At 44.0% G+C, this 8,669-nt stretch overlaps 1 protein-coding gene across 6 annotated transcripts in view; it reads right to left on the bottom strand.

Moving 5' to 3' along the window:
- The window catches only part of SYTL2 (synaptotagmin like 2), a 52,074-nt gene extending 46,023 nt beyond the window's left edge, over positions 1–6,051 (bottom strand). For 2 of the 6 annotated variants that reach the window (XM_085065928.1, XM_085065899.1), the window contains exons 1-2: positions 5,867–6,051; positions 4,685–4,742 (exon numbers count right to left, since the gene is read on the bottom strand). The gene's annotated coding sequence lies outside the window, so the exon portion shown is untranslated. The remainder of the gene's footprint in view (positions 1–4,684; positions 4,743–5,866) is intronic. The other 4 variants (XM_085065910.1, XM_085065919.1, XM_085065937.1 and 1 more) reach the window with 4 other exon arrangements.
- Positions 6,052–8,669: the final 2,618 nt, after the last annotated feature.

The raw sequence follows: 8,669 nt of genomic DNA on the forward strand, positions 1-8,669 counted from the left end.
TTCCTCAGAGCACCTTTGCCTGCAGCCCAACACAAATTTGGGATCACACAGAACATTGCAAAAGGCACTCCATCTTTCTCAGACAATTAACTGCATAAATAAGTACCTGTGGGAATCAAAGCAATCTGTAACTCACCTGAATCACTCTAATTTGTCACTGCAGCCCCCCTGCTTTTCAGCTACTAGCCTTGGTATTTTAACTACTGCTCTATTTAATTGATTACTACTGTGCACAAAGAGCCAGTAAACAGAACAAGCCCTTTGGCTGTCCTTTCTCACAGGATGACTGACTAACCACTCACCTCAGACACTCACTCATGCAAGTTTTGAAGGTTAAAATTACCTACCTAATAAATTATGTAATCTGAAGGCTACTAAGAAAGTTTGCGTCAATTAATTGGGTCCTTGTTACCATAACTAAAGCACACACCTACCTGAAAACAGGGCCTCACATAATTACCTGACTACAGCAGTAGTCAGGTGCTAGAGGAAAGAAAATACGCTTTAGGAGTCCCACAGTCACAGAAACAGTTAGCCAAAGAGCAAGTTGGGAAGAAAGCACTCTGGCAAAGTTTCCAGATAAGTTAAAAATCAGAATCGTTAAAAAAGTTAGCATTCAAAATGGTTTAAAAAAGATAGCATGCAGTCTGCACATAGACCAGTCAGAATCAGGTATCACCTCAGTCACCAAAATTATCTTAAACTTTGCAATGAAGCTTTTATTTCAAGGTTATTGGGTTTTTGTTTATTTGTATTGTTGGTTGTGTTTTAATATATAACAATATATTATTTGTTGTGGAGGTTTTTTTAATGAATACATTTTAAAAAGCTCGTATAGCTCCCTATTGAGAGGAAAATAACTCATCTTCCCAAGCATAATATTTTAACAGATATCCTCATAACATGAGATTTCTGTCTGCTATTGGGATCATTCTGGCTATGCTGAAAACAACCAGCAGCAGTGTTAGTCCTCCTTAATACTAATATTAAATTGCAAGAATAACAGGAAGTCTATCAGCCATGAAAACTTCACTCACAAGATTGTTTGCACTGCTGGGCTGGGCTGTGTCGTGCAAAACTTTCTTTTCCCTGAGTGGTACCAGTTTCCCTGAATACTTATGGCCAGATGCAAGCAGAGCACTCTCACACTGAAAAGTGAGGTGTGCTATGGTGCAACGAGCATAAAGGGCCATGGCAAGAGCTACACCAAACTGTGACTCATGAGAAGCATGAAGCAGGGAACAGTTTCTGGAGCAGCCTTCAGTTTCACTGAATGAGGTGTGGTGTCAAATCACACTGCGTGAAAAGGATTTGCCCTAAAAATGCTGCTGAATAGCACAGGAACAGGAAAGAGGGAGCAAATGATTGTGACAGAAATTGTGTCTCATACACAGGTAGCTAAATCAGGAGTTGAGAGTTTGTGAGGCTGGGCTTTGGAGTATCAGGCCTGTCCCTGAACAGGTATTTAGTCTTGCAGGAGTGGCTCATTCTTTAGGAGCATAGCTGTGCAAGGTGTTAGCTCACTTGCCCAATAGCTACAGATACATACCCAGGAAGCAGACAAACCCAGAGCCCCCATGACCACTTAAACAAAGAAGATTCAAATGCACATCCCCTTGTCACCAAAATACATGATACTCTCTGAAGGGTTTACTTGGCTCTCTCTTGACCCTTCCTAGGGCTGAGCTACCAAGGATTAAACCTCACCAAAGGACTGTTACAGTGATGTCACAACCTTGCAGGAAGAAACAGGGAGCCAGGTACCCTTTCTCTCAGCCAAGCCATGACAAAAAAAAACCCAAAAACAAGGTCTCTCCTAACCTCCTTCCTCATCCAGACAGATGTGCATTCCTAGCTATAGAGCAGTCTAGTTCTAATAGAGCAGAGGGAACAGGAGAGTAACCTGAGGGTATTAAGTCCAAGTCTCTTGACCTCCAGAGAAGCAATGTAATCACTATGAAGCAAGGTAAAATTAATGACATTTACAATAACATAAGTTATCCCAGGATTAAAAAACAAGTTATGTGGGTGGAACCCACAGAAGGTTAAGGGCTTACTACTTCTGCTTGTTTAATAGATTTCTGCCTAGGACTTAGATACATACCTTTTGCTTACAGTGCTTCAAGTGCAATTACAGAGGATTTTTGGACCTCATACTTAATTTTTCATAACACATGTTCTATTTTTAATGCTACTTTAAAATCACATTAGCCATTTAAATTCATTAGAGAAGAAAAGCATGGTGGCAGATCTTAACATCTACAAGCTAATAGTGTAGAAAACATTTCTAAACTAGGAATTCTTGAATACACTGATTTACTTCTGGAGGTCTAACACACAGCTGAGATCACATATTCTAACCATAGTCCTTCCACCCTGTACAGAACTAAGTCTCTGCCAGTTTATCAGTCAGCCAGAATCAGACACTGGGCGGGCAATTTCATATAGAATTTACCAATATTGTTTGATGATTTTGTAGAACAAGAACATTTTGCAGTGAATCTAGGAGATTTTTCTGCTCATTACTCCACAGGTAAGTATCCCCTGTCTTCTCACCTTTCATCTTATTTTTATTCAGGCACATTTAAAGGGAGAGGAAAAGCAGAATTTCCTTGACTCAGACAGAGAAATCGAAAAATTTACTCTCAGAAGATTTATAACACAAAGAAAAAGGAACATACCAAGATGTAATGGGAAAAATGGGATCACAGAACCATAGCATGGTTTGGGCTGGAAAGGACCATCTAGTTCCAACCCTCCTGCCACAGACAGGGACACCTTCCACTAGTCCAGGTTACTCAGAGCCACATCCAGCTTGGCCTAGAACACCTTCAGAGATGGGAAGTCCTCAGCCTCTCCAGGCAACAAATTGTCAAGTTGTTCATTAATTTGGTGTATAGGCACAGGATACTGAGTAGATTTCAGGTCAGAAATAGTCTGGTACTATCATCCAGAAAAAGAGCTATAAAATAAAGAAGGGAGAGGAGTACTCTTTTCCTCCTTCTCACATACACATTATGTCTCTTCCCTTTGCCCCTCTCCATGCAACAGAGTCAAAAGAAAGGAAACCTTATAACACGAAGTAAGAATCTAGCATAGCCAGTTGCTGTACCCAGATGAATTGGAATGACTCCCTACCACAAGAATGAAGCATGAATACGACTGCTGAAATCAGCTGTCACTCATGTTATGCCCAGATAAGTTAAAAAACTGGAGACTGCTAATACAGCAAATGCAACACCATTGGTTTGACATAAACATTTTGGCATTGGAAGCGAAACTAAGGAGCCTCCTTAAATTGACTTCTGATCAACCTAAATAAGCTGCCTTTCAATGCAGCAAGGGATGGACTTCAAGCACCAAAAGGGTATCTACTGCTTTTCGCAGTCATCAATTAGTCAGCCATCCCTTGTAAAATGCACTTCCTGTGCAGAGAAAAAAATTCTTTATTGTAGTTCAAAACAAGTCACTCTTGACTAAAGAGTGACTTCCATAGGACAGAAGTATCACTTTTAATTAAAGAATAAGAAAATGAAACATTTTTTCCTGAGAGACTACAAATAATATTTCCTTGTGAATAATTTTCTTAATAGATTTTTGTTTGGAGTCTGTTTCATCCCTTTCTGTCATGAGCACAGGAAAGGACACAGGGTATAAAAGAAGTAATTTCTTTAACTTCATCCAATAGCTTTCCTGGTTAAGCCTTTTTTAGAGATACAAGTGGAAACAAGCATCAAAGGTTTTCTCCATGTACTAAATTGCAGCAGTATTTCCACCTGGGAATGTGGCAAGTGTTTCCTGCAGAAAAACAGGAGTTTACTCCAGGGAATACCTGCACACAGTCCAGGAGAAACAGACAACTCCTAGAGTGTTATCCAGTGTTCTAAAGCACTGGCTCTTTAGAGAAATGACAAATTCACTTTTCTGTCAATCAATTTTTAGGGGTAAGGGAGTGTTGTGTATTCCAGCCTTTGTCAGAACTGGAAAACAAGAACATGAATACCTATTTCACTGAATTTTATAAGTCTGACAGTGAAACTCATAATACATTCTTTTGGGGTGCAAGAACTGCTGGAAGAAAATTTTTTAACAAGAGACAAGTCAATGACAGCTTCAGGAAATTCAAGAACGTGCCTTACACACAGAGAACGGCTGCACACATAAGGTAGAAGCAGACTAAGATGTTTATTATTTCCTTGCCTTAAACCTAGACATAAACACATTAAGGTATGGTAATTGGTAGCAGTGTATAAGCATTTTATAACACTGCAGCAGTATTAGTAGTACTTCTTTAACTTAGTATGCATAAATATATGTATACTAAGTTGTAAACACAAAACTGCAAACAGAGACTTGCAGTATACTTGTCCAAATAGTGCTCAGGAAAGCATATGCAAATAGTAAAATCTACAAGATAAGAACAAAGAATGAAGAGTGGGCAGGAAAGATGTCAGATGAAAGTAAAATAAGACTGCAGAACACAGAGGAGATACGTCTGATGGAACCGGAATAAATATGCAAAACAAATAAGAAAGATGCTTAACAACACTACAGTAAATTTACTCCCTCAAATAATATGTCATCTGAGATCACCCCCTTTTCTGCCGGGTAGGCAGCAAGGTGCACAAAACATTAACAATTAGAAAAGAAGGATGATGATTTATGAAAATCACAAAATACTCACTTTGATTCCAGCTTCTCTTGCCACGGAGCTCTCAAACTCTTTACTGTGACTCCTGTAACTTAAACCAAGAAGTGTAGTCATCAGTGCTAAATATAGGGCACCAGCTCCAGGGTGTTGTATACTCCACTACCACTTATTTACCACCACTTACAAATGTGATTGTTAAGAACTGTTTGGGAAAGAGATGATAACAACTAATGGTAATTAAGAACTAATGACTGGAAAGCTGCATTGTTAGTGTATCTAAATTCAATAAAGCACTTTGATTCCATCACAGAGAGCTTAAATCTGTGTGTAAACACACAAATGTTTTTGTGCAACATTTTCATCACTTCTTTTAGCAAATAAAATGAAGTTTCTTCTCACAGCATCCTGTCAAGCATGTGTTGTGAATGAGTGTGGGGGGATGCACCACCACAACACACTCTAAGTCCCCTCCCCTTACACTTTTTAAGAAAGTTCCAAAATATTTGTCTCTTTTCAAATCTGTCCCCAGATCTGAGTGATCTTCCTCCTGGCAATTAACTAAACAGATTCTTCTGCTCACACAGGAAAGACACAACTGGGTGCTTTAGACTTTAGGTCCAATCCTGCAGTCATTCCAGAGACAGCGTGGATGATGCATTTAATTCAGTGTTTTGAGATGAGAAGTGTTTACTATTTATGCAAAGGTCATTAGCATCTCTCAGCTGAGATCTAAGCATCTCATTTAAATACAGAGAGTCCTGCCATTCCAGCAGGCTGCCGGAGCTCGGTGCAGGGAGGCTCTGACAGTTACCAGCTCTCACCCCGGACACGGCTCTCTCCCCTCGGCGGCAGCCGCAGCAGCAGAGGGATGTCGCGGCGCTCGTCCCCCCGGCACGGGGCTCTCGAGAGCGGTTCTGAGGAATGGCGCTGACAAGTCCCTTCCCTGCGGCCTCAATCAGGGCCGGGCTGGCGAGACACCTGTGAGCGCTGCCCCGTCCTCAGCTGAACGGCCCTGCCAGCCGACCGCGGCCAAACGCTGCGGGGCAGCCCGGCTGGCGAAGGCTGGGAGCAGGACTCCCCAGCGGCCAGCGGGCTGCCCTCACGCTGCCCCAGCACTGCGGGCACGGGCGGCTCCTACGCCCCGTTTGACCCCGAGTCACTCCATTAACAGGACCCCCGCGCCCACCCCCAGAGCCCCTTCTAGGTCAGCCTCACCTCTCCCGCCGCCCCTCCGCGGCTCCCCCTTGCTCCCCTGCGGCCAGAGACAGCGCCGGCTCGCCGCTCCCGACGGGCAGCCGCTGTCCGGCGCCTCCGCCCCGCTTGTCTGAGGGCAGGGAGGCGGCGCGGGGAGAGGCCGAGCCCGTCCCGCCGCCCCGGGCCAATGCCGGCGCCCGTCCCTCGGAGCGGGGCGGCTCCCCCCGCCCGGGCCCGCCCTCCTGCTAGTGTCACCTGCGGCACCCCGAGGGACACTGCCCGCGGGCCGGGGGAGCCTTCGGGGCGGCTGGCAGCGGGCACTGCTCCGAGGCGGCAGCTCCGCAGCGGACAGTGGCTGCTTCACACGAGCTCCGAGCAGGGAGTGTCGGCTTGACTTGACGAGATGCCGGCAGGGACAGTGATCAGTATTTCACCTTAGCTGGTGGTAGGCAGCCCGAGACGTGTGAATATACACCCCTGTTTGAGTAAAGATAAGGGCAGCGATAACAGAGGTTTCGGTCATCTGTTTGTTCAGGAAGCCGCTGTAAGTGCTTTTGTGTTTAATTAGTGGCACAAAATACACATGCCGCCATTTGGTGGGGTGTTTCAGCAGGACCTTCCCCTCAGCAGACAGGCACCAGGGCGAGCTCTGCAGCCGGAGCGGCTCTGCGAGCAGAGTGACAGCACCGAGCCCGGCATGCGGGGAGCTGCTGTGGTGGCATTTTCCCCTTATGCACTTTCTTCTCACAGCGCTGCGTCAAACCGATTGAACTCTGGTTTGGGGCAGGTTTGCCCGGCAGCGAGGCCGCTGTGCCCTTGTGTCACCTGCCCACGCCTGCCGGCCGGAGCGCTGGCTCGGCTCTGGCTCCCAGCAGCTCTGCTTTAAATTACATCCCCACTGTGTTCCCAGCCTGAGCCCATTTACCCACCAAATCCTATACTATCAGCCCAGCCCTGGCTTCCTGCTAACAATAAAATCTTATGTTTCACTTCCTTCTCAAACTTGGATGTGGTGAAGAAATTTTTAGAGAAAATTTAGTGTTCATAGCATTGGTGTAAAATTTTGGTCAATTACGTGTCTTTTCAATTTCATGCATTTTACATGCAGCTCTTCCTTTTTGATGACAAAATAAGGGACCAGAACATGCTTTTCATGCACTATGCAATGAAATTCAGGCTTAATAAGCCTTTAATAAGGCTTACATTCAGCTCACAAGGATCAGAGTGGAGAGCTTGTGAAAGCTTAAAAGTCGCTTGCTCCCCTCAATAATTTTCATTCAAACACCTCTCATCTACATACCCTGTTTATTCATCCCAATGTAGCATACTAAGCTGTATCTATTCAAACCCACACTAGAGTCCTGTTCAGTGTAAATCAAGAAACATCATTTAATTAGAATTGATGAGAAGCCTTTTTGACGCTCTTTTTAGATGGAGCATATTTTTCTCTTGTGTAAAACACCTTTTTCCCCTCTCATAGCAGTCTCAAAGAAGAAGGAAGATAGGGATAAAACAGCGTTACAGGACCAGACACGCTGTATCAGCTGGCAGCTGTGAGTGCGCTTGACCCCTGCTGGATGGACTTGGAACTGATGGATCTGGCGTACCCACTGCCCAAAGTAATTTAATTCCCCCTTTAATCAAGGACTTTGGACCCAAGCTTAGCAAAAAGCAGCTCCTTGCTGCTGGGTGGCAGAGGTCTCCAGCACTGTGACAAGTGACTGCTGAGAAACTGAGTATGGGGTGTGTGCTGTGTCTGTTAAAATTCGTAGGTGCACACTCCTGCTCTCATTTAATTTAGCGACGTGTTCTTGAAATGGATTCAGACGAAATCTGTGGAATTATGTGTGTAAGGACTGTCCCAGCTCAGACCAGAGGCCAGCTGATATCTTCAGTGTTCACAATAAAGAAGAAACTGAAAATGTCTGAATGACCCTCAGAACATGAAATACCTGAAGGACCCTCAGACTCATTCCTCAGTAACTTCAGATGGAAAGAGTGCACCCAGTATCCAGCCTGTCTCCACAGCTACTCTGCAGTGGTACAGTAGATTTGAAGAATCTGTGCATTTCATGTAAGCAGAGAACAGCTGTTTTTCAAGTGAACTGAGCCTGAACACTCTCAAGGTGGCAGCAAGAGAACAAAAATTAGTGATAGAAGGATATACTCTACCCACCCTCCTCTTCACCTTCCCCATACACAGTCACAGATTTGTTAACTTTGCAGCGCAATCAAAAGATACAAGCATGGTTTTGAGTGCAATAAAACACAAAGTGTTATGACATCTTCAGGAAAAAACAAACAAACAAACCCAAATAAACCTGCAGATATCTTTGTGTAGTAGTATTGCTCTTAGAGTCAGAAAGTGGATCACCTTTCTTCCTTCACCCACTCATTCAGCACATTTATCTCTCCAGCCATGATTCAAAGCAAAGAGGAAGTCATCATATTTCTTCCTATAATGCAAAAATTAATGAGTGCTTTGGTGTGGTTACGAAGTAGCAAGTATTAGTTGAAGCGACTGTAACTTCCAGTGAAGTAAATTTAGCTGGTAATGCTTTCCTTCCTCCTGTTTCCTCCTGTCACTCAATCTCCTTTGACACTCAGCTGCTCTCTGATGAGCTAACATGAATTGCAGCTAACTCTGATGTTGTTCATTTAATGGCTGTAGTGGTGTTTCCCAGCCTGGTGGCTTTAACCACATCATCCCTTGCTTTTCATCCTTCAATTGGTTCCTGGGCCCCAAGGTAACTTTTTTTTTCCTTTTAAAATCTTCTATACTGTTATGTCATGCCATAAAACAGTACAGAAAAGAACTTTGTGC

The sequence above is a fragment of the Lichenostomus cassidix genome, chromosome 1 (assembly GCF_008360975.1).
Source record: "Lichenostomus cassidix isolate B80296 chromosome 1, HeHo_3.0, whole genome shotgun sequence".
Lineage (NCBI taxonomy): Eukaryota > Metazoa > Chordata > Aves > Passeriformes > Meliphagidae > Lichenostomus > Lichenostomus cassidix.